The sequence below is a fragment of the Lissotriton helveticus genome, chromosome 11 (assembly GCF_964261635.1).
Source record: "Lissotriton helveticus chromosome 11, aLisHel1.1, whole genome shotgun sequence".
NCBI lineage: Eukaryota > Metazoa > Chordata > Amphibia > Caudata > Salamandridae > Lissotriton > Lissotriton helveticus.
The window spans coordinates 401697846-401724262 of NC_136072.1; the positions used below are offsets into that span (position 1 = coordinate 401697846).

Genomic DNA, 26417 nt, shown 5'->3' on the forward strand with positions numbered 1-26417 from the left:
CAGGACAAGTGGCCTCTGTCACCGACGCATGCGTAGCACCCCTCCCTGACATTCTCTTCCTCCTCGAGATTCTTCCGCGATCTTCTTCTAGATTCATTTGCTTAAGATAATTAGTTCAGCTATACAGTTCTTCAGCTTCACTCGTCACTCCAACAGTATCCTCATTTCATCAGCATCTCCTGTCTGGATCTCTACTGACTAAATAAGAACTACCTAAATTATACCTTTCTGTGTGCTAGTACCACCCATTAATGTTTCAAATTTATGAAACTTCTAACTCTGATTGGACAGGCAAGGTGAGGTGATCATCACACCATGCTTATTTCCCATTACTTTCTTTCAGCTCTTTGCTTAAAATCCCACCCCTTCATTTTTATACATCAACCTTTATTCCAACCCATATTCATAATACCCACCGGTTCCCATGCATTTCAGTGGACTGTTGTTCCTGTTCTCATGAAAGTATCCACTTGCTGCCTTGGCCAATGTTGAAGTTGACATTGCGTCTTCCGGCTTGGATCCACTGGGCATGTGCGGTAAAACGAGAGGGAATAGTCTGTGGTTCATGTCATCAGGCCCATAATCAGTAGTATTAAAGAGTCAAAAAGACAAATGCTAAAATCAAAAGTAAATGGTTTCACTGTATACCACCTATCTCTACTCTAATCCCGTTTACTTATTATTATTCTTGCATTAGCATTAGTATAACAGCTGGCTTTAGTTCTTCAGCAAGCAGGTGGCAAGCATGTGAGTGTCAAGCGGCCATTTTGTTAGCTAATGCGCAAGTGCAGAAAGTTCCCTCCAAGCGACAGATACGTCATACTACGTAGATGCAGTAGACGTATGCGTACTACAGAATTTCTGTTAGCTGCCATTTTTAGAATACACTCGAGTTACCTATTAGTAAGACACATATGCAAGCTTCCCCTACAATAAAAAATGTTGTGTGGTGCATATTCATTTCACAATACAAGTGTAGTACAGGGTTAAAGTTACATGAGGAGATTGCTTTCAAGCAAGTCTCTTTTTTCACAAGTCCTTGCTCCATCACTTGTAAGTAAGCGGACCATGACCTCATCAATCTATTACTCGTACCACTTCTTACTATATAAGGGTATACCAGAGTAAAGGGAATCAAACCTATTCCTAGAACAGCAAGACTACCAGGTTGATGCAGAAAGTAAATGCAATACATTTCACAACATAAGGAGCAAACAAATGTCTTGCCTTACTATATGAGAGTACACCAGAGTAATTCACAGCAATCCAACCAGATTCCTAAAACCATAAGACTCCCAGGTTGATGCAGAAATTACAGTTAATACATTCTCTCACAACGTAAGGAGAATACAAACTTCTAGGTCATAGCTGCCACTAATATCCTGCACCCAAATTCCAAAGATTCACTGTCCGCAACATTCAAATAGTAATGTGAGATAGATGTAGATGTAGGGGCTCAGATGGCTGCTTTATAAATGTCTGAAATTTAAGCCCCAAAGGTTCTTCCCAGGTTACTATACCCAGGGAGAGATACCCTATACCACAATTGGCAATAATTTATCATCAGGAACATAGGCCATAGAATTCAAATTTTTATGCATCTGCTCAAGGCTGCCACAAGGGCCTTTTGACCATGTTGAAAAAGACCAATGTTGGCAGTTCTCACATTTTGTGAAGTCTTTAGTCCTTATCAAATAGACACTTCTCTTATAACATCCAGCAAGTGCAAAGATTATTCTTCAGGACTAGAAGGTATACGAAAGAAAGAAGGAAGAATTATTTCTTGATTCTGATGAAATGAAGAGTTTACCTCAGGACAGAAACAAAGACCTTACTTTTCCCATCTGAAAAAAGTTCTCAAGTAATGAGGCTTAATGGTGGGGGAGCCCAACTCACCTAACACTGAAAATTAGTTCTGTGAAAAAAGGGGTAAAAAGGTCCCAATCCCTTACTGCCCGTTTAATGAGTACTTAATTCGTTTTTGATACTTGCCCTTGACAGGGGGAGAGCCCCTAACCCCCTAATTTATGGACAAGGTTCAAAGTGGTTGTAAGGGCAATATTATTTTTATGATTCCTACAGGAAAAAAATTCCAGTCAAACAAAAGATCATTTTTGTAAATGCACTCTATCCGTGAGAGTGAGTGAGAGACAGCCAACATGTGTTTCATCCCTTTACCTGGCCATCCGGCCTGGGGCTTCCTCAGGGCTATTCGAAGTCATAGGCGTAAATGCTGGTATCGTCGGGTCTGTCCAGAAATGAGGTATCCTAATTTGCGGACAGACAAACGCCTTTGTCTCCTTTTCTTTAATGGACTGTGAAGATGATCTGAGTGTTACAATTGAGTACATTTTTCATTCTTTTAAAGCTATCTGAAGGAGAACCTCAAGCTGATCCCCAAAACGTCTATTTCCAGAACCTACCAAGCTTAGAGTATGCTACCATCTTTCTCTTTTCTGTCTCCACCTCAATTTCCTACTTCCTCCCACTTTCACACCCTCCCCCCCAACTCACTGGGGATAGTGGAGAGGGGGGCAGCCAAGCATAGATGTTGCGAACCTGTACCACCAGCGGCATAGCCAGGCTGGGCTGCTACCATGTACCGACATAACGCTGGTCATTATATGTTATATGTTTATCTGTTTTTTTATGTTGTATGTATAAAAGAAAAACTCCAATAAAAAATGCTTACAAAAAAAGAAATTAACTGAAAATGTTTTAAAATGAAATTTAAAAAAATAGAAGCATACTGAAAAAATAAAAATGGTTCAGCATGAGACAGCCCCTGTCCAGATTGTAATGGAGTCTCCAAGCTATTACTGGAAACAATTAATTACAAGGGAAACAGCCATCATTTAAAAAGGCACATAAACCTGTCCTAGGGAGGTGTGTCGCTCATGAAACCCCAGACAGCATTCCAAACATAACACCATGTTTACCTGGGATAAATGTATTTATTCATTTTTATTTATAACAATTCTTAAGCACACTGTTACCCGTAGGTGTCCTGGTGCTGTGTGACCCTTCCTAGGACAGAATCGGAATCAGTCTAATCTGTAAACAGACAAGTCTTTAAGGCCTTCCGGAAAGCCAAAAGATTCGACATACCCCTTAGGTACAGGGGGAGCTGATTCCAGGCTTTGGCTGCACTAACCACGAAGCTTCTTCCGCCCCATGTAGCTTTTTTTGCAAACGGCACATGAACCAATTTGGCATCCGATGAGCGTAGTGGTCTATTTGGAGTGTACCAGTACAGTCGATCTTTTAGATATGCTGGTCCACCTGCATAGAGTGCTTTATGCACATGACACAAGGCCTTGAACCGAGAGCGCTTCTTAACTGGGAGCCAGTGCAACTTCAATAACTCTTTCGCTATAGGGGCATATTTTGGAATGCCTAACACCAGTCTGGCAGCAGCATTCTGCACACCTTGCAGCCTCTGAAGTAGTTCTTCCTGGATGTTAAAATAGAGACTATTGTAGTAGTCTAGCCTCGACATGGTGAGGGAGGTGATAACAGTTTTTCGGCAATCTGTCGGTAGATATGACAGGATTTTCTTGCAGGACATGAGCACAAAAGACGTGGCGGAGGTCACTGCATTTATCTGGTCCACCCATACACCTAGGTTTTTAACCTTCCTCTTTGGGGCGGGGAGTGGACCCAGAGTATCAGGCCACCACTCGGGTGTCCAGAAATTGAGATCATTGCCGAAACATAGCACCTCCGTCTTGCTAGAGTTTAATTTAAGACAATTCTGTGCCATCCAGGACCCTACGGCAGTCATACACTCAAGGGACAAAGGGATTACCTGGAACCCAAGCTCAGCAACCCCATGGATTACCGTAGGCTTCTTAAGCTTGAATCTTCATGATAACTGTGTCTGCAAACAAAAAGAACAGAAAGTGCTTTTCGTCTCTTTCCTGATTTGTGGGCAGTCAGTGACTGTAGGAAGGGAACGTGGGAATGACTATTCTTTTTTTAATTGATTGGTCAAGGCTGAGGCACGTGGTATCTGGAGTGGAGGTGAGATACCTCACATAGTAAGTACTGGAACGAGAAAAGGGTTGAGCAGGTAAGAGGATGTCTTTAACCCCTTTGCAGCTAGCGCCCCCCCCCGTGCTAAGCCTTTTTGGGCTATTTGGGGTAGTTCACGCTTAGGCCCTGTAAATTTTGACCACATAAGCTATCCACACCAAATTTGTGTCCTTTTCTGCCAGCATCACAGGGATTCTAAAGTTATCCAGGGTTTGTGGATTCCCCTGGAGGAGACCCAGAAATTAGCCAAAATACAGCGAAATCATGTTTGCTTTTGGATAAATTGGAAAAAGGGTTACGGATGAAAGCGTCTGGTTTTTTCCCTGAATATGGTATCAACAAAGGGTTTGTGGTGCTGAAATCACCATCTTCACAGCTTTCAGGGACAAGCAGACTTTTGTCAGAAAACTAAACATTTTTACACAGTTTGGGCATTTTTCTGGGACATAGACTATTTTTGCTATTTTTTTTTGTGCTTTCAACCTCCTTCCAGTTAATGGAAAAAATGGGTATGAAAGCAAAAACGTATTGAGGAGACATCAAAATTACCTATCACAAAACAGCCTGGTTTTACAAGGGGGTCACCTGGTTTTTTTGGCCGGGTTCGGCGGCCACCTTGGGAAACTACCAAACCCACACATTTCTGAAAACTAGACAACCGGAGTAGTCCAGCGAGGTATGGCTTGTGTGTATCCCCCAACGTTTTCCTACTCAGAATCCCCTGCAAACCTCAAATTTAGCTGAAAAAAACCCAGCTTTTCTACATATTTGTGTGTGGAATCACCGTGTCGGCATAAATGTCCTACCCCAAAGCGTTCTCCTTAGTCCCCTGAGTAAAATGATACCTCACTTGTGTGAAGAGGTTACGTGATTGCTCACGGAGCCATAAGTCCTCTTCCTCCCATTCAAGGTCATCTGGAAGAGGCACAAGAAGTAGAAGAAGTCCAAGCAGACTTCGACTTCACCTCAATTGGGGTCCATCGTCGAGAGAGGTAAGGAGCACCAACTTGCCAAAGTCCACTTTGCGCCGCCCTCCATTTCCGGGAGCCGGAGCGACTCCCGCTCAAATGAAGGATTTTGACGAGGCCATGCCCTGCGTATTTGAGCGGAACAACCATGTTGGTGAGCCCTCGAGTCAGCCACACGGGGTCAGATGGTGCCCCATCGGGTTGAATGCCGTTGGCTTCAGCCACAGCACCGGTGGGGCCTCAGAGATCCAGTCTCGGATCCGGTTCGACGCCGGTCGTACCAATACGACCTTCCTTGGTGTTGAACCCAAAGTCGGTGCCAGCGGCGTCGCCGACAGATGTCAGTGGCGCAAGCCCCATCCTCATCCCGACGACACGGAGCCCGAATGGCGTCGTACAAAGCCGATTCCGACGTTCACAGAACCCAGGGGTTCTATGTTGTCGCCTGAGCACTTTGTGGACCTGCTAGTCTCAGGAGAGGAATGGGAGGAGTCTGGAGACCCTCTAGAGAACCAGGATGTCTCTGAGGAGACAATGTACTGGTATGGGGAACTTGGGAAAGCCAGTGGTCTGGATAATTCCCCAGACTCCCTGCATGCTCTCTCCACCTACAGTGGCTATGGAGGAGGGGACGTCCTATCCCATGGTGGTTGAGAGGACAGCTGAGGTCCTTGGACTGGAACTGCCCTCAGTGCAGGTCAGGACTAATCTCCTGACCAAAGTGCTTCAACCTGGGACTTTCACCTCTGAACCCCTTTTGCCCTTGAATGAGGCACTTATGGACGTTCTACTAGTAGCTTGGTCCAAGCCTTGCACAGGGGCTCCTGTGAACAGGACAATTGCACACCGCCATCAGCCAGCACCGGGCGACCCAAAGTTCCACAGCCAATACCCCACCCCAGAAAGTTTGGTGGTGCAGGCCTCTACTTCCCAGGGTGCATTCCCTTCCACTCCTCCAGATAGGGATTCCAAGAGACTGGACTCATTTGGGAAGAAGTTGTTTTCTTCCTCCAGTCTGGCATTGCGGCCGTTGAATACTGCATGCTTTTGTCTGTTTCTCCCACTCTCTTTGGGAGACGGTTGCCCAGGTGCTGCCACAAGTCCTGGAGGAGGCCCAGCATGTGCTCTTCCAGGCTGTCAAGGATGGGAGGGATGTGGCAAAATTCACCATACGGTGTGATTTGGATACGACTGATTCGCTGGGCAGGTCTATTTCAACGACAGTGGCCTTGAGGCCCCACGCCTGGCTTCACACATCTGTCTTCTTGTAGGATGTCCAGGCCAATTTGATGGACATGCCTTTTGATGGCACCCGCCTTTTGGGGCAAAAGGCAGACTCAGCCCTGGTCAGCTTCAAGGACTCTTGAGCTGCTTAATTTGTAAAAAATGAAGTGCCGGGGCTGAAAATGCTGCCAAGGAGGCTACAGCCCACATCTACACGGGTGTGCCCAACTTTCAACACCCGCACTGCCTCATTCTCTATCCCGTCACCATGCTCTGCTGTCTGTCCCCTAAGACATGCGTTTTACTTCTTTACCTACACCGACAGATGAGTACGAAAACAAAATGTACACCAAATGAAAATGCTTTTTTTTAACCTATTAATCAGTGCGGTCTGACTGGGTTTGTTGCAGGTCAGGAGGCGGCTTGAGCTCAGCAGGTCATGTCACTGCTACTGCTGCCTGTAATTAGTTTGGTCCAGTTATGAAGACGGCATAGGCATCCACTGCTCATATTGCTGTGACCCTGCCTGCTACAGCACAAGCACTGTCCCCACCCGCAATGCTGAAATGCCTGTGAGACGCGAGTATGGCTGTTGCACCTACTTTGGCTCAAGCACACTCAGCAATTAACATGCTTGGAGGCAGCGCAAGGAAACTGCAGGTGACCCCATAGCACCCAAAAGTTGAGGTGGGCCACAGCCGCATCAAGCACGTTGAGGATAGTACCAATGCAGGGCTGCAGGCCCCCACCACAATAATCCAATGGGAGGCTTAGGCTCAGGCTGTGGCAGGGTGCAGCAGACTCGGGGAATAGAATGCAAGCCATTCGTTAATGATGACTTCTTAGATTCATGACAGGCGTGACGACATCATCACTAAAGTGATGATACACAATCATGCCTGCCTGAACAGATGTAGGCCTGCCTATGAAAGCATACCAGCCTGTCACCATGCAAGGTATGTGGTTCTTTTTATTTTAAATTGGGCAATTAATATTGAGACCAGCACCTGCAGGACCAGAAATCATAGCCCCGGCCCTGTGAAAGAAGTGCCGGTGCTGAGCACCTGAAAGCACCTGCTCAAATTAAGCACTGTGGCCAGATCCTTGGGCCTCTCCTCCACTCCTGATGGCCAGTCTTTCTTTTGTGGCAACGGAAGGGGTTACCAGCCACGTCAGCCCTATACTAGCCACTGTCTCACACAGACTGCGCAAGCCGTGCATGGATGTGGAGGCGGTACATTCCGTGCTGGGAAAGGATGCCAGAAGTTATCTATCACACTTCCCCAGGCAGTCGCAGCCTCCAAGCACTCCTAAGCGGATTCTGGAGGACAATCCTACTCCAGTGGGTGGGAAAATTCATCATCACCTCCCCGGCTGGAGATGTATTATAACAGACAAGTGGGTCTTGCTGATCGTCCAGGAGGGCTATTCTCTTCCTTTTCTACTATTCTGCCGAGTCAGGAATGGCTTAAAGCTGCTCCAAGAGGAAGTCACAGCTCTTTTGACCAAAGGAGCTATAGAAAGGGTTCAAGTTTCCGAAGTATGCAGTGGCTGTTATTCCCGCTACTTTCTGATCCCGAAGAAGAACAAGGTGCTTCAGCCCATTTTAGAGCTTCGGACCGCCAATCTCTTCATAAAAAAGAAAAAATTTAAAATGCTCACATTGGCTCAGGTCTTGTTTTCCTTAGACCAAGGAGACTGGATGGTGGTGTTGGACCTGAAGGATGCGTATTTTCACATTCCCATCCTGCCGGGCCACAGGCGTTACCTGCGGTTCAAGGTATGCCACAATCACTTTCAGTTTACTGTGCTCCGCTTCAGCCTTACCAGTGCCCCTCAGGTGTTCACCAAGGTGATGGCAGTGGTTGCAGCTCATGTGCGCATGTTAGGGGTTTCAGATATCCCCTACCTTGACGACTGGCTGTTTAAGGCACCCTCGCCCGAGGCAGTCGTCTCCCACCTTCAGACTATGGTGGACCGCCTGCATTCACTGGGGTTCTCTATGAACGTGCCGAAGTCACACCTGACTCCTTCTTAGCTGCTCCCTTTCATCTGAGCTGTTCTGAACACAGTGCAGGTTTGGCTTATCCTCCCGAGCAGCGAGTCCAGGAAATTCAGGTTATAGTTCCAATATTTCAGCCTCTATTCTGGATTTTGGAGAGGTTGACTCTGAGGCTGTTGGGCCTCATGGCCTCCCGCATCCTGTTGGTAAGACACGAGAGATGGCGTAAGCGGGCTCTGCAGTGAGACTTGACATTTCAATGGGCACAGCAGCAGGGAAATCTCACCGACGTGGTTCAGATCTCGGAAGGAACTGCGAAGGATCTGCACTGGTGGTTAACAAACCAAGATTGGGTCAAAGGCGGACCTCTCTCCCTTCCTCAACCGGATTTCACAATCGTGATGGCTCCGTCACTTCTGGGATGGGGCGGCCACTTTGGAGAGATGGAGATCAGAGGTCACGTGTCTCCGGCGGAGCCAGAGCTCCACATAAACATGTTAGCACTCTGAGCGATTCGCTTGGCATTGAAAGCATTTCTTCCCTCTGTCAAGGAGAAGTTGGTGCAGGTCTTCATGGACAACACCACCTCCATGTGGTACTGCAACAAGCAAAGAGGGGTGGGGTCATTGACCCTTTGTCGAGAGGCCCTGCGGCTCTCTGGACATGGCTGGAACAACAGGGCATAACCCTGGTGGTTCAACACATGGCAGGTTCTCTGAACACCAGGGCAGACTATCTCAGCCGTAGATGCCTAGTGTATCACAAATGGGGTCTCCAGTCAGAGCTGGCGCAAAGTCTCTTTCAGCAGTGGGGAGAACCTAGGTTAGATGTGTTCGCCTCCAAAGAGAACGCGCAATGTCATCAGTACTGCGCACTGGAGTTTCCAAGGCGGCTATCGCTCTGCGGCGCGTTTCGTCGCAAGTGGAGCTCAGGCCTGTTGTACGCCTTTCCGCCTATACTACTCCTGCCCAGGGTTCTGAAGAAGACCAAGAGAGACCTGGCCCAAGTCATCCTTGGGGCGCCAGACTGGGCAAGGAGAGTCTGGTATCCAGAGCTTCTGTAGTAGGGGATCTCTGTGTATAGTCATAATCTAGTGATTAGTCCCGCTCACGTGCGGGGACCCCGGAGCAATCAAAATAATCTCTTAAGCTGTCTTTATGTGCAGTTCTGCATAGACACTTAAGAGAGAATTTAAAGACAAATAATGCAGCCTATACTTATAAGACTACACTGTCCAGTACTTCAACTAGATATTCCACCAAAATCAAATTCAACACAGCCTGCCAAGTTTCTCTCATAGACAAACTTCCCCTTTTACCAAGAAAGCCTCTGGAAGAGAGGAAGGGGTGGACAGACAAGCCCCATAGGCTGCCATTATGTGGCTCAAAAAGGGATACTGTGCCTTTAAGGAAACTTTCTAGAACTCTCAGTATCCCAGAATGCACAGCAGGTCCCCTCCACTTTCAGTTCTTTTTTCCGGCTCCTGCTAGCAGGACCCTGGGGCATTGAGCTCTCCCTTTTTAGGGTTTATTTCAATTTTTTGCACTATTAAAGTGTTAGAGTGTGTTCACTCGACGTGTTTTTGAACCTTCTTTTTTGCTGGTGTTTTTCTGGTAATTCTGAGCCCTCATTTATCAAATATGCCTGCCTTATTTGATAAATGCCCTGAGTGCTCTAGGAAGAAGGCCAAGTCTGATCCACTCGAGGTGTGTATCCTATGTCTCCCTTCTACACATGTTCCTGAGGAGTGTGAGATCTGCCAGACTTTCACCTCCAGGACCCTGAAGGACAGACAGAAGATCAGGCTCCAAGGACTGGAGCAAAGAAAACATCATGGTCAAGGTGGGTCTGGGCATGCTGGATCTGCTTCATCTGCCCATGCTGAGGCCTCTGGGGGGCTCCCCAGTGAGAAGAAGGCCAGAAAACGCCACCGGTCTCTGTCGACGTCGATGGCCTCAACGTCGGCGTCGAGAGGAATGACCACGGTCTGTTCCCCTTCTCTCCAGTCGAAGCGACGTCGACCTTCGACGTCGAGGGGACTGACGTCGAGACCTCCATCGAGGTCGACGCCGGGTACAGATTAATTCTCGTCGTCGAGTCATAGACCTACAGGATGCATACTTTCTTGTGCCCATTGCACTGAAACACCGGAAGTTCCTGCGATTCCAAGTCGGCGTCAATCATTATCAATACACAGTACTACCGTTCGGGCTGAAGTCTGTGCCCAGGACCTTTTCAAAATGCATGGCAGTGGTAGCGTCACACCTGAGAAAGAACAAGGTGTTTGTCTACCCGTACCTGGACGATTGGTTGATCAAGGCACCCTCCTTCTCGGAAGCTCAATCGCACTTCCAGAAGACGGCCGTTCTCTTGAACAAGCTGGGGTAGCACATCAACATGTCCAAGTCTGTCCCGATTCCGGTCCAGAGCCTCTAGTACTTGGGAGCCTCCATCAATACGCTGTCAGCAAGCGTGTCTCCTTCGGTTGAGAGACGTTTATCACTCCTTCGGAAGGCTCAGGCTATTATGACTGCTCCATCTACAACAGCGAGGACTGGGGTCAATGGCCTCCTGTATCTTCTCACGCCACACGCACGGCTGCACATGAGACCGCTGCAGGAGTGTCTAGAGGATCAGTGGGACCAGAGGAAAGGGAACTGGGATGACGAAGATACGACTGTCCCTGCATGCTCTACAGTCTCTGAAATGGTGGTGTTCAGCGGAGAACCTCCTCAAAGGGGTTCCCTTCCACAAGGACATTCCCTCTCAGACCATCGTGACGGATGCTTCTCTCCACGGCTGGGGAGTGCATTCCGGAGAGTTACAGATACAAGGAACGTGGTCCCCGACGGAGTCCACGTATCATATCAATTTCCTGGAACTCAGAGCGGTTCACTTGGCACTGAAGGCCTTTCATCCGTCCTTTCAGACCAACTCTCTGCTTATACAGATGGACAATATGACCACGATATATTACCTCAACAAGCAGGGGGGTTAGAGATCGCGCACTCTGTCGCAGGAGGCACAGGCGATCTGGCACTGGCTGCTGGCCAGAGGACTGACGATAACGGCTACTCATCTGCCAGGTGTGCAGAATGTTCAGGCAGACGCGCTGAGCAGACTGATTCAGGAAAACCACGAATGGGTCATAAACGATGAACTACTCAGAGACGTCTTCGCCAGGTGGGGCACTCCAGATGTGGATCTGTTCGCCACCGCCGAAAACAGCAAATGCCGAGACTTCGCATCCAGGTATTATCAGCAGGGGACGCTGGGGAATGCGCTATGGATCAACTGGTGGAACAGCTTTCTGTACGCTTTTCCACCCATTCCCCTGATTCCGACGGTGCTCATCAAACTGTCCCAGTCCAGGGCGCGGTTGATCCTAATTGCCCCGGAATGGCCCAGGCAGTGGTGGTTCACGGACCTGCTTCACCGGTCTCTCTCTTCCTCACATACGGCTGCCGTGCCGGCCGGACCTTCTCACGAAGTTTGGGGGACAGATGGTACACCCCAACCTCTCGTCTTTGAGTTTGGCGGCATGGCTCATGAGATAGTGCAATATGGCCATTTGAATCTCCCTGAGGATTGCATGGACATACTGAAGGAGCTAAGAGACCTTCCACTAGGACTTCTTATGCTTACAAGTGGAAGAGATTCTGCATCTGGTGCAAGTCCAAGAACTATGATCCGACGACTTGTAAGGAAGATGTCATCCTTCCGTACCTTTTGCATTTGGCGCAGTCTGGCCTTAACTTCCATTCCATTAAGGTCCATCTAGCTGCGCTGACTGCCTACAGGAAATGCCCTTCACAGATTTCCTTTTTCCAAATTCCTGTGATAAAGGATTTTTTGGAAGGCTTGAAGAAAGTGTTTCCTCCTGTTCGTCTTCCTTCGCCTTCATGGAAATTGAATGTGGTGCTGACCAGATTGATGAAGGAACCTTTTGAACCTATTCATAAGGCTTCGCTACAGCACCTGTCCTGGAAGGCGGCGTTCCTCGTGGCCATTACATCGGACCGCAGGGTGAGTGAAATTCAGGCGTTGTGTTGCCAAGAACCTTATACTGTATTTCATGCTGCTAAGGTTGTAATGCGCACTCACCCTAAGTTTCTTCCTAAGGTTATTTCTGATTTCCATGTTAACCAGACTATAACGTTAACTACATTTTTTCAGAATCCTTCCACTCCAGCGGAAAGATCTCTTCATTCCCTGGATGTCAGAAGGGTGTTGAAATTTTATCTGGATAAAATCAAGGATATTCGTAGGCCAGACCAATTGTTTATCAACTATGAGTCAGTCAGGACTGGTCTTGCTACCTCTTTACAGTTCATTTCGAGGTGGATTGTGTCCTGTATACAATTGTGTTATCCAAAGGCTAATAAGAACTTAGGGGGTAAGCCTAAGGCTCATTCCACCAGGGGCAAAGCGGCCACGACAGCTTTGCTCCGTAATGTTCCCATTGCAGAGATCTGCAGGGCTGCCACTTGGAAGTCGGTCTATACCTTTGCTAAGCATTACTGTCTGGACTCTGATGCCAAGGCAGGTGCTCAGGTTGGGCAAGCTTCGCTGCGAAATCTGTTCGCACAGTAGTGGTGTTGTGTTTCTTCTTCTCCACCGCAGCTTTGGTGTTAGGGATGGGCTTGCCATTCTATTCACTAGATTATGACTATACACAGAGATCCCCTATTACAGAAGGAGTAGTTTCTTACCTGTAACTCCAGTTCTGTAGTAGGGGTATCGCTGTTATAGTCATAAGCGCCCGCCCTCCTCCCCGGTGGAGAAAGATGTTCATGTACTGAATGCTACAGGTCCAGCTGTATACGCCTCCAAAAAGAACTGAAAGTGGAGGGGACCTGTTGTGCATTCTGGGATACTGAGAGTTCTAGAAAGTTTCCTTAAAGGCACAGTATCCCTTTTTGAGCCACATAATGGCAGCCTATGAGGCTTGTCTGTCTACCCCTTCCTCTCTATCTTCCAGAGGCTTTCTTGGTAAAAGGGGAAGTTTGTCTATGAGAGAAACTTTGCAGGCTGTGCTGAATTTAATTTTGGTGGAATATCTAGTTGAAGTACTGGACAGTGTAGCCTTATAAGTATAGGCTGCATTATTTGTCTTTAAATTCTCTCTTAAGTGTCTATGCAGGACTGCACATAAAGACAGCTTAAGAGATTATTTTGATTGCTCCGGGGTCCCCGCACGTGAGCGGGACTATTCACTAGATTATGACTATAACAGAGATACCCCTACTACAGAACTGGAATTAAAGGTAAGAAACTACTCCTTCTGAGCATGAGTGTCGATCCTCCAAACAGGCTGCCCCTTCAGGAGGATCTTCTGTCGCAGCAGCAGTGGAGGGTTCTCCACTCAACTCTGCGCCGCCATGCGTGGAGATTGAACGGCAGCAGTTGGTGGCTTTTGACCTTCCTCCCGAGGTCTGTAATGTTATTTTGGCGGCCAGGCGGCCCTCTGCTTAGTCTGTACAGAAAGGTCTATTGACCCTCTTTCTTTTCCTCTTTCTGCTATTCTTTTGTTCATTCTGAACCTTGCCCAGTAGGGCTCTGCTTTAGGAACTCTCAAGGTTTACCTTTCTGCTCTGTCTGTTTTTGTGCGGCTTTCAGACCAACCTTCTTTTTAAATCTCCTATTGTAAATAGATTTCTTAAAGGGCTGGTTCACTTGTTTCCTCCCACGCCCTTTATTATGCCACAATGGGACCTTAATTTGGTCCTCACTTACCTGATGTGCGTACTTTCAAGCCTTTGCACAATTGTCCCCTCTGGCTGTTGACCATCAAAACAGACTTCTTAGTGGCAAAGATGAGTGATTATCAATGTTAGAGAGGGAGCTACCCTTTTAACAGGAAAAGGATTGGGTCAACAATCTTATGAAAACAAAAAACTCCTTCTCCTGAGTTTGGCAGTTGATTAGTAGTGCTAAATGCCCTTGAGGGCATTTACATCAGTGGGGGGGGGAGACTACATTGTTGCGTAGGTTACCAAATTTACACCTTAATATGTATCAGACCAAAAATTAGCATGAAAATATTGCAAACACAAAAATTCAAAGTTTCATTCATTTATTTTTAAAATAATTAAAAAAAATTATAATGACACATTATTACAAAAACAATTTTATGCACATTTGTCTTTGCTGTTAGCCAGCTCAATTAAAAACTCCAATTTTTTATAAAAATGCCGTTAAGCATAAATACACAAGTCTACATATACATCATATTTATTAAACATAAGGAACAAACTGTCGACGCGGCGTTTCGGTGCCTCGAATACTCTTGCACCTTCTTCAGGACTTGTTCAAATAAATCATATCCAGGTACATATTTCCAACGTCGTCCAGATCTTGGAGGGGACTGCACCTCAATTGCAGTGGGGTTCCAGAACCAGGATTGGGTCAGCTGCAGATCCCTCTCCTTTCCCCAATCAGAGTTGATGGTGGTGACTGATGCGCCACTTCTGGGATGGGGCAGCCACCTGGGAGAGGCGGAGGTCAGGAGTTCTCTGGTCTCCAGCGGAGTCCAGTTTCCACTTCAACCTGTTGGAACTCTGGGCTATCCATCTTGCATTCCTTCCTTCTGTCAAAGGATGAGTTGAGCAGGTGTTAACAGACAACTTCACCATCATGTGGTATTGCAACAAACAGGGCTGGGTGGGGTCGTGGACCTTTATCAAGAAGCTCTTCGCCTTTGGACATGGCTGAAACATCATGGCATATTCCTGGTGGTTCAACACCTGGCTGGTTCTCTGAATGCCAGGGTGGACGAACTCATCCGCCGGTGCATGATGGATCACAAATGGCATCTTTACGTGGAGGTAGTGCAAGGTCTCTTTCAGCAGTAGGGAGAGCCTTGGTTAGATCTGTTCGCCACTGAAGAGAACGTACAATGCCAGCAATTATGCGCTGGAATTTCCAGATGGCGCTTGCTTGGTGACGATTTTTGTCCAAGTGGAACAGTGGCCTCCTGTACGCCTTTCCGCCTGTACCACTTTTTCCCAGAGTCCTGAAGAAGATTAAGCGTGACCGGGCCCAAGTCGTTCTTGAGTGGCTCCGGACTGGGCACAAAGAGTCTGGTACTCTGGTACCCCGAGCTCTTGAGCATGGCCATCATTTCTCCGACTGCCTCTTCGGGAGGATCTTCTGTTGCAGCAGCAGGGGAGGATCCTTCACTAGGACCTGTCCAGCCTCCACCTCCTTGTGTGGAGATTGAGTGGCGACAGTTGACAGCTTTTGACCTTCCTCCTGAATGTCATCTTGGCAGCCAGGCATCCCTCCACTAAGACGGTATATGCCTGTAGATGGAAAACGTTTTTTGCAATTGTGCACAGCAAAGGCTGTGGATCCCCCTTATGCCCCTCTTTCGAAGGTTCTCTTGTATATACTTTCTTTGGCCCAGCAGGGCTCTGCCCTTGGCACTCTTAAGGGCTATCTTTTGGCCATATCTGCCTTTCTTCGCCTTCCTGATCAGCCATCTCTTCCCTCCTTCTCCATGTATAATGTCCCAGTGGGACTTAAATATTGTCTTGACATTCCTTATGTGTGCTCCCTTTGAGCCTCTACATAACTGTCCTATCGGACTCCATACTCTGAAGGCCGCTTACCTTGTCGCAATCAACTCTGCTCGCAGAGTGAGTGAGCATCAGGCTCTGTCTTCCAAACCTCCTTTTCTTGCGGTTCATCCGGGCAAAGTAGTTCTTCACACAAGGCCCTCTTTTCTTCCCAAAGTGGTTACCTCTTTCCACATAGGACAGACCATCACTTTGCCCACCTTCTTCCCACCTTCGCACCTTTCCAAAGAGGAGGAGAGACGCCACTGTCTGGACCAAAAACATGCACTGTCTATCTATCTAGAACACAAAATAATTCAGGGTGGGCAATCAACTCTTTGTTGGCTATGTTGGTGCCAAGAAAGGTCAGGCGATACAAAAACGCTCCATTTCTCGATGGGTTGTCCTATGCATTAAAATCTGCTACTCCTTAGCGAAAAAAGAAGCTCCAGTGGGACTGCGTGCCCACTCCACATATAGTGCCAAGAGACCATTGGTTTATGTGCGCTTTATAAATCCCCTCAACATAAACATAAACACTCCACCAGGGCTTCGGCAGCTACTACTGCCTTGGGGCATAGAGTCCTACTCCTTGACATCTGTCAGGCGGCTCCGTTGGCATCTTTGCACACGTTCACCTAACATTATTGCCCGGACAGCCAAGTACGGAGAGATGGTTACTTTAGCCGTCTGTCCTCCAAGACGTTCTGGTGTGAACTTAGTTTGCAGACCCACCTCCGGGGTTGGCATTGCTGGGGTATCTATTCTAAGGTAAGAAATCTATAACTAATGTTCTCTTTCAGATGAACAAGTTACTTACCTTTGGTAATGATTTATCTGTAAGAGACTTATTTCTGATGGATACATCTGCCAGTGGATTACTCATCGTGTGAATATCCCCTGCGTCAGCAAGATTCGGAAATTCTTTCGTAGCTCCTCACGCCGACGTGGACGGCGTCACAGAAGCACGGCATCACGCGCAGCTCCGCTGACGTCACTGAATCCATAATAGGACCCTGTCGGCGTGATTACATCAGTTCCCTTTTTTCCTCGTCGTCGACGCTAACGTTTTTTTCTTGTGATCAACAGTAGCTCGTGTGTTAATTTGTTACTGTTACTTGTTTCAAGTTAAAACTTGTTTCCTTTTGACATGGCATCGAGGAAATCAGGGTTCAAGCCCTGTGGGGCATGCGGGAAGTTGATGTCGATCACAGATCCGCACGAGGACTGCGTTTGGTGCCTTTCATCTGACCACGACGTCCAAGGATGCTCCAGCTGTAATAAAATGAACCCGAAGGCGCTTCGAGAGAGAGGGGCGAAGCTACTTGTAGCGAAAATGAAGGAGAAGAGAGGTAGGAGACGTTCGAGATCCCGTTCGAGGTCGGCTTCGGGGTCGACTTTGGGACATGCTTCTCGATCAAAGAAGAAGCACAAGAAGAAGAAGCATGGGTCGCGACATCACTCTGGAAAAGAGTTGGATCCGAAGTCGAAGTCTCCGAGGTGTCAACATCGGAAGGACTGTATCCCTCCTTCTCCTGTTCCATCGAATCCGGAGTCGCAAGGTGAGCCTTCTCCTGAGGCTTCTCCGGAGCACTCCCCGGCGCCGGGTTCGAATCCTTCTCCGGCACCGTCGCACTCTCCATCTCGAGAGGAGGTTGAAGCTCCATTACCTGAAGGGTCTTTGACGCCGATGGATCTGCCCCGGGTCCGGTTGTCCCGACTCCTATTGTTCCACAACAGGTCCATAGCCACCCTTTCCAGGCCCAGGACAAGACCTGACGCATTATTTGAATGTGATGTACGGCGTCTTCTCAAAAGCCATGTACCCCTCTGGAGTGCCTTCTGGTCCATGGGTCCAATGGCTTATAATCTGGGTTTCCGCAGGCTTATGCACAGGCACCGTTTTTGCCTTTTATGCCGGCAACGCTTCCTGGAACTTCCCGGCACCGAGGCCATCGACGCCGATACCATCTTCTCCGGCTCCCGTTCCTTCTCGACATCATATGTTCCAGACTGTGCCTCCGGATCCGAGCACGACGCCGGCGCCGGCTCCATCAGAGTCAGTTATAGCTCCATCGACGCCGATCCCGAGGATGAGGTCTAGGCGTGAGGCTCAAAGACTGTTGGAGGAGCAAAGGTATCGAGCAGAGGATATAGAGGAGGGAGAATTGCAAGAGTCTGAGGACTTGTTTGAAAAGCTTAAAGAGACAAGTGGTCTGGAATTATCTCCGGAGTGGGAGCTTTCTTCGACTCCTGATGTCCCATCAAAGGATGTTGTTCCGTATCCCACGGTCATTAGAAAAGCGGCTGAGCTCTTGGATTTGAATTTGCCTACTGCAGAGTTTAAATCTAACATCTTAACAGAAGTGCTTCATTCCCCTTCTTCAGTTGTAGAACCAATGCTGCCATTTAACAAGGCTATTACTGAGCCAGTTTTGGAGGTGTAGCATAAGCACTTTTCTTCTCCTGCGGTATCAAGGACTGTAGCAAGGAGGTACAGGGTTGCTCCTGGGGATCCAGACTTTTTGTCTTCACATCCATCTCCTGAGAGTCTGGTAGTTAAGGCAGCCTGCTCCAAGAAATCTACCAGAGCCTTTCCACAGGTACCAAGTGATAGGGAGTCAAAGAAATTGGACCAATCAGCCAATAAGGTTTTCTCATCGGCCAGCATGGCTTTAAAATCTACGAATGCGACTTGCCTTCTGGGGCGTTATATTCACACTCTTATGGACTCCGCGAAACAGTTGGTTCCAAAGATACCTGTAGAGGATAGGCAGAACTTCAGTGAGGTTCTAGCAGATATGCAGGCTGCCGCTCGCCAGGTAATCTAGAGCAGTTTGGATACGGCGGACTCTGTGGCAAGGGTCATGGGTTCATCTGTTGCCACTAGGAGGGCTGCTTGGCTGAAATCTTCTGAGTTTTCACCTGATGTGCAGGCGGCTTTGATAGATCTTCCTTTTGATGGATCGGGTCTGTTTGGGAAGAAGGCGGATGCGGCCTTGGAAAGGTTCAAAGACAGTAAGGTGACGGCTAGGTCTCTAGCACTACAAACCAGAGGATCTTCAAATAAGAGATTCAGAGGATTCGGAAGGACTTCCTTTCGCTCATACAAACAGCCACAGCAGCAGCAGCAGCAGCAGCAGCAGCAGCAGAATTCTTTGTACAAATCGTACAGAGGCAGAAACAGGACCCGTGGTCGAGGTCGTCAGGCCTCCTCTTCCTCCTCCTCCTTTTCCTCTTCCTCTTCCCACCCCCTCCTGCCACAGCAAAGCAGCCCTAGATCCCCCATTCTGGATCATGTTGGTCCTGTGGGGAGTCGGCTTACTCATTTTCTACAAGATTGGGAATCGGTCACATCAGACTTTTGGGTTCTCAATCTTGTAGAAAATGGGTATGCTCTTCCCTTTCTGGAATATCCCCCAAATTACCCTCCTTGTCAAGGATTTTGCACGAAGGACCACCTAATTCTCCTGCAGGAGGAAGTCCTGGTGTTACTGAGAAAAGGTGCGATAGAGGTGGTCCCGGAGCAGGAAAGGGGTCAGTGATGTTAAAGCTGCAGCGGATCTATCTTGGTGGAGCGTGGTATATCAACAAACAGGGAGGAGTGGGATCGCATTGCCTTTGCAGAGAGGCTCTGCAACTCTGGTCCTGTGTTCAGGACCATCAGATTTGTCTGATGGCAAATCATCTGGCCTGAGTTCTGAACGTACGTGCAGACAGTCTCAGTCGGCAGTTCTCAGCCAACCACGAGTGGAGGCTTCATCCAGAGGTAGTTCGTCACATCTTTCGGACATGGGGAATCCCTCAGGTGGACCTGTTTGCCACTCACGAGAATGCTCACTGCCTGTCATTCTGCAGTCTCCAGTATCCGATGCAGGGAGCTTTGGGGGACACGTTTCAGTTGAGTTGGGGCTCACAACTCCTTTACCCGTTTCCTCCCATACCCTTGATTCCTCGGGTTCTGAGGAAGATTCGCCAAGACCGGGCCCAAGTCATATTGATCGCCCCAGATTGGCCAAGAAGGGTGTGGTACACAGATCTTCTCCACCTCTCCTCGTTCCCGCCGCTCCGTCTCCCTCTCAGGGCAGACCTCCTCTCGCAGTCGCAGGGGCAGGTTCTACACCCCCACCTCCAGAGCTTACACCTTCATGCCTGGAGATTGAACGGGCAACCTGAATTCTTTTTCTCTCCCACCTGACGTGGTGGATGTTATTTTATCAGCCAGGCGGCGCTCCGCCAAGTCTATTTATTCTTATAGGTGATCCAAGTTTGTCTCATGGTGTGGAGAGAAGATGACCCCTTGAAGGCTCGTTTGTCCGACATTCTTCAGTTTGCAGTTTCTTTGGCTCAGCAAGGATTTGCTGTAGCGACAGTGAAGGGTTATCTTTCAGCTTTGTCTGCATTCCTTTGCCTGCCGGACCAGCCGTCCTTATTTAAGTCACCTGTTGTTTTAAGATTCTTAAAGGGTCTTACGAATACATTTCCACCCACTCCTTTTATTGTGCCTCAATGGGACTTGAATCTTGTCCTTACTTTCTTAATGGGTTCACCTTTCGAGCCCTTGCCCAGGTGTCCCTTGAGGTTGTTATCTTTTAAAACGGTCTTTCTGATTGCGATTACCTCGGCAAGGAGGGTAAGTGAGCTTCAAGCTCTAAGTTCAAAACCCCTGTTCTTGACTATTCATGCTGAAAGAATGGTGCTCACGACCAGGGCTGCTTTTCTACCTAAGGTGGTAACTCCAATCCATCTGGGGCAGTCCATTACCCTTCCTACCTTCTATCCTCCCCCTCACCCTTCCAAGGAGAAGATTCACCGTCTGGACCCCAAGAGGGCAGTGAGCTTCTACCTTGACAGAACCAGGGAGTTCCAAATTGATGACCAACTCTTCGTGAGTTTCGTTGGCTGTAGGAAAGGCAGAGCGGTGCACAAGCGCACGCTGACTAGATGGATTGTCTGTGTATCAAGATATCCTACTCCCTGGCTGGTAAGGAACCTCCAGAAGGTTTGAGAGCTCATTCTACTAGTGCAAAGTCATCTACATCTGCCTTGTCTAGGGGTATTCCTGTGGAGGACATTTGCTGGGCGGCAACTTGAGGCTCCCTCCACACTTTCGCAAAGCACTATTGTTTAGATGCAGAGGTGAGGAGGGACGGACACTTTGCTCGTTCCGTCGTTCAGGACTTCTTGGTATAGAAGGCTGGACACCCTCCTCCGGGAGTGGGAATGCTGTGGGATTCTATTCACAAGGTGAGGAATCCACTGGCAGATGTATCCATCAGAAGAACAAGTTACTTACCTTCGGTAACGCTTTTTCTGGTGGATACAGTATCTGCCTGTGGATTCCTCACTGACCCACCCGCCTCCCCATTGTCCACCCTTGTATACCTATAATAGTTGCTCTTGCTTTTGTGCATGTTGTTTTTAAGGCAATGTCTTGTTTCTTTTTGCTCTACTGCATTGTCTTCACACTGTGTGTGTTACCTTGATTATTTTGTACTGTGTACACTGTGTATATATACTGTTGTCGGTCCGTCCATGTGCCTCGAGGGCACGGAAAAAAGGGCGGAACTGATGTCATCACACCGACGGGGTCCTAGTATGGATTCAGTGACGTCAGCCGAGCCGCGCGCGATGCCGTGCTTCTGTGACGTCGTCCACGTCGGCGTGAGGAGCTTCGAAAGAATTTCCGAATGTTGCTGACGCAGGGGATATTCACAAGGTGAGGAATCCACAGGCAGATACTGTATCCACCAGAAAAAACATTACCGAAGGTAAGTAACTTGTTCGTTAGTTATAGATTCCTTACCGCCCCACCCATTCTCCCCGTTCTGCAAACTAACTTCCAGGAATGGGGACTTCCATTAAGGGCCCTAGTTATGTCACCAGTGGTCAGTATCTTGCTTGGCTCTGCACTTCTGGCATTGAAAGTCATGTCAGAACTGACGTCAGCGCGCACGAGTGACATCTAAGTAGACACAGCAACGTCATCCCGGAGACCACGACGCCAACGACGAACGCGGAGTCGACTGATGCCACCTACCGATGCTCAGGGGTACTGCTAAGAGTAAAATTCTCTGGATCCAGTCTGACGCCTGGGTGTGATTCTAAGGTAAGGAATCTATAACTAGTGAATGTCTCTTACAGAAACAATGTTACCGAAGGTAAGTAACTTGTTCTTCAGAGGCAACAACTCAGCAGTAGGGCCAAGAGCACCTTGCCCAAGCAGCCTCATTCATACCAGAGGCAGCAGCAGGCTTACTATCACCTAGTCAGCAAGGAGTACAGGAGGGGCTGCTACAGAGGGGACAGTGGTGAGAGGGGCCAAGGAGGTTCCAACAAGGGGGCTGCCTCTTCCAGTCAGTGACGGCTCATTCCCTACTATCCCCCTCACTCCCGATCACCCATCATCTGTCAGTGGGTGATTATGCGATTTCCTACACTGCGGGGATATCACGTGGGACAGATGGGTATTAGCCGGAATACAGTACAGATACTGCTTCGACCTGCATTCCATTCCTCCCAATATCCCACTACAGCCACACTCTCTTTCTCTTCTAGGAAGAGGTGCATGCTTTTCTGCAAAACGGGTGGGGGTGGGCTTACAAGCAGTATCCCTGCATCACCAAGGGTCCGAGGTGTACTTGTTTGACTCCTCATTCCCAAGAAGAATGGCTCCATCTGACCTAACCTGAATCTCAAATACAGCCCTTCCTAGGCTCCATCCTAAATACAGTCACAGGCAAAGCCTACCCCATCAAGCAACGGGTCTTAGCTTTCCAGCACCTACTGCCTTTTTTTCATTCCTAGTTATATAAAGAGAAAAAACTCAAAAGCAACACCAGGTCGGACATATTCAAAGTTATACGTTTTTTTTTTCATTCCTAGCATTAGTTCACAGTTGACACTTTCATGGACCTTTTGGGAATGATGGCATCCTGCACTGCGATCGTTCCTCATGCAAGGCTGCACATGCACCCCTTCAAGAGTGTGTGGCAGTCCAGTGGTCACAATCGTAGGGTCAATGGGAAGATCTAATATTGGTTCAGGCCAAAGCGCATTTCTCCCTTCAATGACTGTCAGTCACAAACTTGGTGAAAGGCAGGCCTTTTGCAGACGCAGTCCTGCACTTGACCATCACCCAGATGCCTCTCTTACAGATTGGGGGCGCATCGCAACAGTAAACAGTCCTTGGACAGTGTCCATGTCAATAACCGCATCACCACATCAATTACTTGGAAATGCTGGCCATTCAGCTGCCCCCAAAGCCCTTCTGCACCTAATGTGCTGCAAGGTAGTCCTGATCAGATCTGACCGCATTACAGCCATGTATTACATTAAAAAACAGGGTGGCACACACTCCGCTCCCTCACCTAGTGCAGAGCATCTGGCAGTAGGCTATCTGCCACAACATTCACCTTTTAGCAAAGCATCTCTCAAAGACTTTGCAGACATGCTCAGCATGATGTATCAACAAGCCCACAAGTGGAAACCTTATTGGGGCACACTATGAATAGACCTGTGTCCATCCCCAGAAAACACAAAAAGCCCTGGTTTTGGTGCCAGATATGCACACCAACAGTCTATGGGGAATGCACTATAGATGAACTGGTCTGATATATTAGCCTGCACTTTTCTACCTTCTTCTCCCTTTTCATATTTCTTGCCTTTCCATCAGCTTCCCTCACTGCTTTCCACTTTTTTGCGCCATTCCACGTGCTTCTCCCCCTACTTCCCTTTGTGGTCAGGATGCTCATACAAACATCTCTAACTCCCATCTTAGTATCACCAACCTTTGCCAGACATCCCTGGTTTTGTGCTCTCCTGGATTTATCAGTTAACCTCCACAGGAGGTGTCACCTCAGGCTGGACTGTCTCACACACAGACAAAGTCCAGTCAGGCATCCAAATCCTGGGCAGCTCAATCTTCTGACTTGACACCTGAGATCCTAGAGTTCAAGTAGGTCCACCTTCTGCAAGAGTGTATGTCCAACTTGAAGGAGCCCAGACACCCACAATACAAGCCTGTAATGCAGCACAATGGGAGATGTTTGCCCATTACTGTATTTCCAACAAATTAGATCCTTTAGTAAACCCACGGTGTAGGGGATCATTGCCAACCATTTGCATTTACAAAGGCGGGCCTTGCCTATACCTCATTTGCCTACACTTGCCAGCAGTTGTGCCTACATGCAAAACAGGCAACACATCCTTGTTTAGGATACCAGTGTGAATGCCTTTATGGAGTGACTCATGTGGGTCATACCCCCCCACAGTACCCCAGGCTCTGACCTGGAACCTCAACATAGTCCTTATCAGATTTATGAGCCACCATTTGATCCTATGCTTTCATGCTGTCTGCAGTTCCTCTTTTGCAAGTTAGCCTTGTTTGTAGCTATCACCTTGTCTAAGTGCATCAGTGACCTGTAAGCACTCACGGTACATAAGCCTTACATCCTGGTCCTGCGGTGGCAGGGTCATTCTTAGAACTAACACTAAGGGCCCGATTTATATGTGACAGACAACTTGTTATTCTGCCAGGGCAACGAAGTATATTACCCCATTCCCCTGGTTCAGGGACCAACTGCCAAATTTATAAATGACCACCAAGCTGGCAGTCATTTATAATAATACATTGGCAGGAACTGCCATCACAGTACTTCCTGTCAGTGCTCTATGCTGTTTGGTCTAGGGCTCTATCAACATGACGGAGCCCTTCCCCAAACACTTTCCTTTTTTCTTTTAATACAGAAAATACCAAAAAGAAAAGGCCCTCTTCACCATGGGAGTCATCTTGAATAGAGAGGGGAGCATTATTGCTTTTTTAGTGTTCCTCACCACTGGGGTTAGCCTGGCAATGACGGACAGTAAAACAAAAATGGCTATATGTCCGCCGATCTAATTGGGTGGGCGGACATATAGACATTCCTCCAACAGCCCTTAGTCCATCAGTCATTAGAGATATTTGACTATAGCAGTAACAGAGTAGTCACTGCCATAGCCAAACCTATGGTTTGCCTGCATCAAAATTGGGCTGGCCGACCTTTATATTGGTGGTATATGTACTCCGTCACTGTAGTGACAGAGTATACATAATGCCAAGATCGAAAACCCCTAAGTTCCTCTCATAAGTGGTATCTCCCTTCCGCTTTAACCAAACCATGGAGCTCATGGTCTTCTTGCAGCCAGATTCTGTAGTAGGGGATCACTGTGAATAGTCATAATCTAGTGAATAGTCCCGCTCACGTGCGGGGACCTCGGAGCAATCAAAATAATCTCTTAAGCTGTCTTTATGTGCAGTCCTGCATAGACACTTAGGAGAGAATTTAAAGACAAATAATGCAGCCTATACTTATAAGGCTACACTGTCCAGGACTTCAACTAGATATTCCACCAAAATTAAATTCAGCACAGCCTGCCAAGTTTCTCTCATAGACAAACTTCCCCTTTTACCAAGAAAGCCTCTGGAAGATAGAGAGGAAGGGGTGGACAGACAAGCCCCATAGGCTGCCATGATGTGGCTCAAAAAGGGATACTGTGCCTTTAAGGAAACTTTCTAGAAATCTCAGTATCCCAGAATGCACAGCAGGTCCCCTCCACTTTCAATTCTTTTTGGAGGCGTATACAGCTAGACCTGTAGCATTCAGTACATGAACATCTTTCTCCACCGGGGAGGAGGGCGGGCGCTTATGACTATAACAGAGATACCCCTACTACAGAACTGGAGGATCTGGAGATCAAGGGTCTTTGGTCTCCAGAGGAAAGGTTGCTTCACATCAACCTTCTGGAATTGCGGGCCATACGTTTAGCACTCAAGGCCTTCCTCCCTTCCCTTCGCGGTCGGTCGGTTCAGGTCCTGACGGACAACACCACCGCGATGTGGTATGTCAACAAGCAGGGAGGAGTGGGGTTGCGGTGTCTCTGCAGAGAGGCTCTGCGTCGCTAGTCCCGGGTTCAGGACAATCAGATTTGTCTGATGGCAAATCATCTGGCTGGAGTTCTGAACGTTCGTGCAAACAGTCTCAGTCGGCAGTTTTCGGCCGACCACGAGTGGAGGCTTCACCCAGAGGTGGTTCGTCACGTCTTCCGGTCGTGGGGGACTCCTCAGGTGGACCTGTTTGCCACTCACGAGAATGATCACTGCCCGTCATTCTGCAGCCTTCAGTTTCCGATGCAAGAAGCACTGGGGGACGCGTTTCAGTTGAGTTGGGACTCGCAACTCCTTTACGCGTTTCCTCCCATACCCTTGATTCCTCGGGTTCTGAGGAAGATTCGCCAAGACCAGGCCCAAGTCATATTGATCGCCCCGGATTGGCCAAGAAGGGTGTGGTTTACAGATCTTCTCCACCTCTCCTCGTGCTCGCTGCTCCGTCTCCCTCACAGGGCAGACCTCCTCTCCCAGATGGAGGGGCAGGTTCTACACCCCCACCGACAGACCTTACACCTTCATGCCTGGAGATTGAACGGGGCAACCTGAGTTCTTTTTCTCTCCCTCACGATGTGGTGGATGTCATCTTATCAGCCAGGCGTGATTCCACCAAGTCCATCTATTCTTATAGGTGGTCTAAATTTGTTGCTTGTTGTGGGCAGAAGTCCGTTGACCCTTTAAGGGCTCGTTTGTCCAATATTCTA

At 48.2% G+C, this 26417-nt stretch overlaps 1 protein-coding gene across 5 annotated transcripts in view; it reads left to right on the forward strand.

The window, feature by feature from the left end:
• DZIP1L (DAZ interacting zinc finger protein 1 like) overlaps window positions 1-26417 on the forward strand; it is a 796975-nt gene that overhangs the window by 736290 nt on the left and 34268 nt on the right. The gene's annotated exons all lie outside the window — the stretch shown is intronic.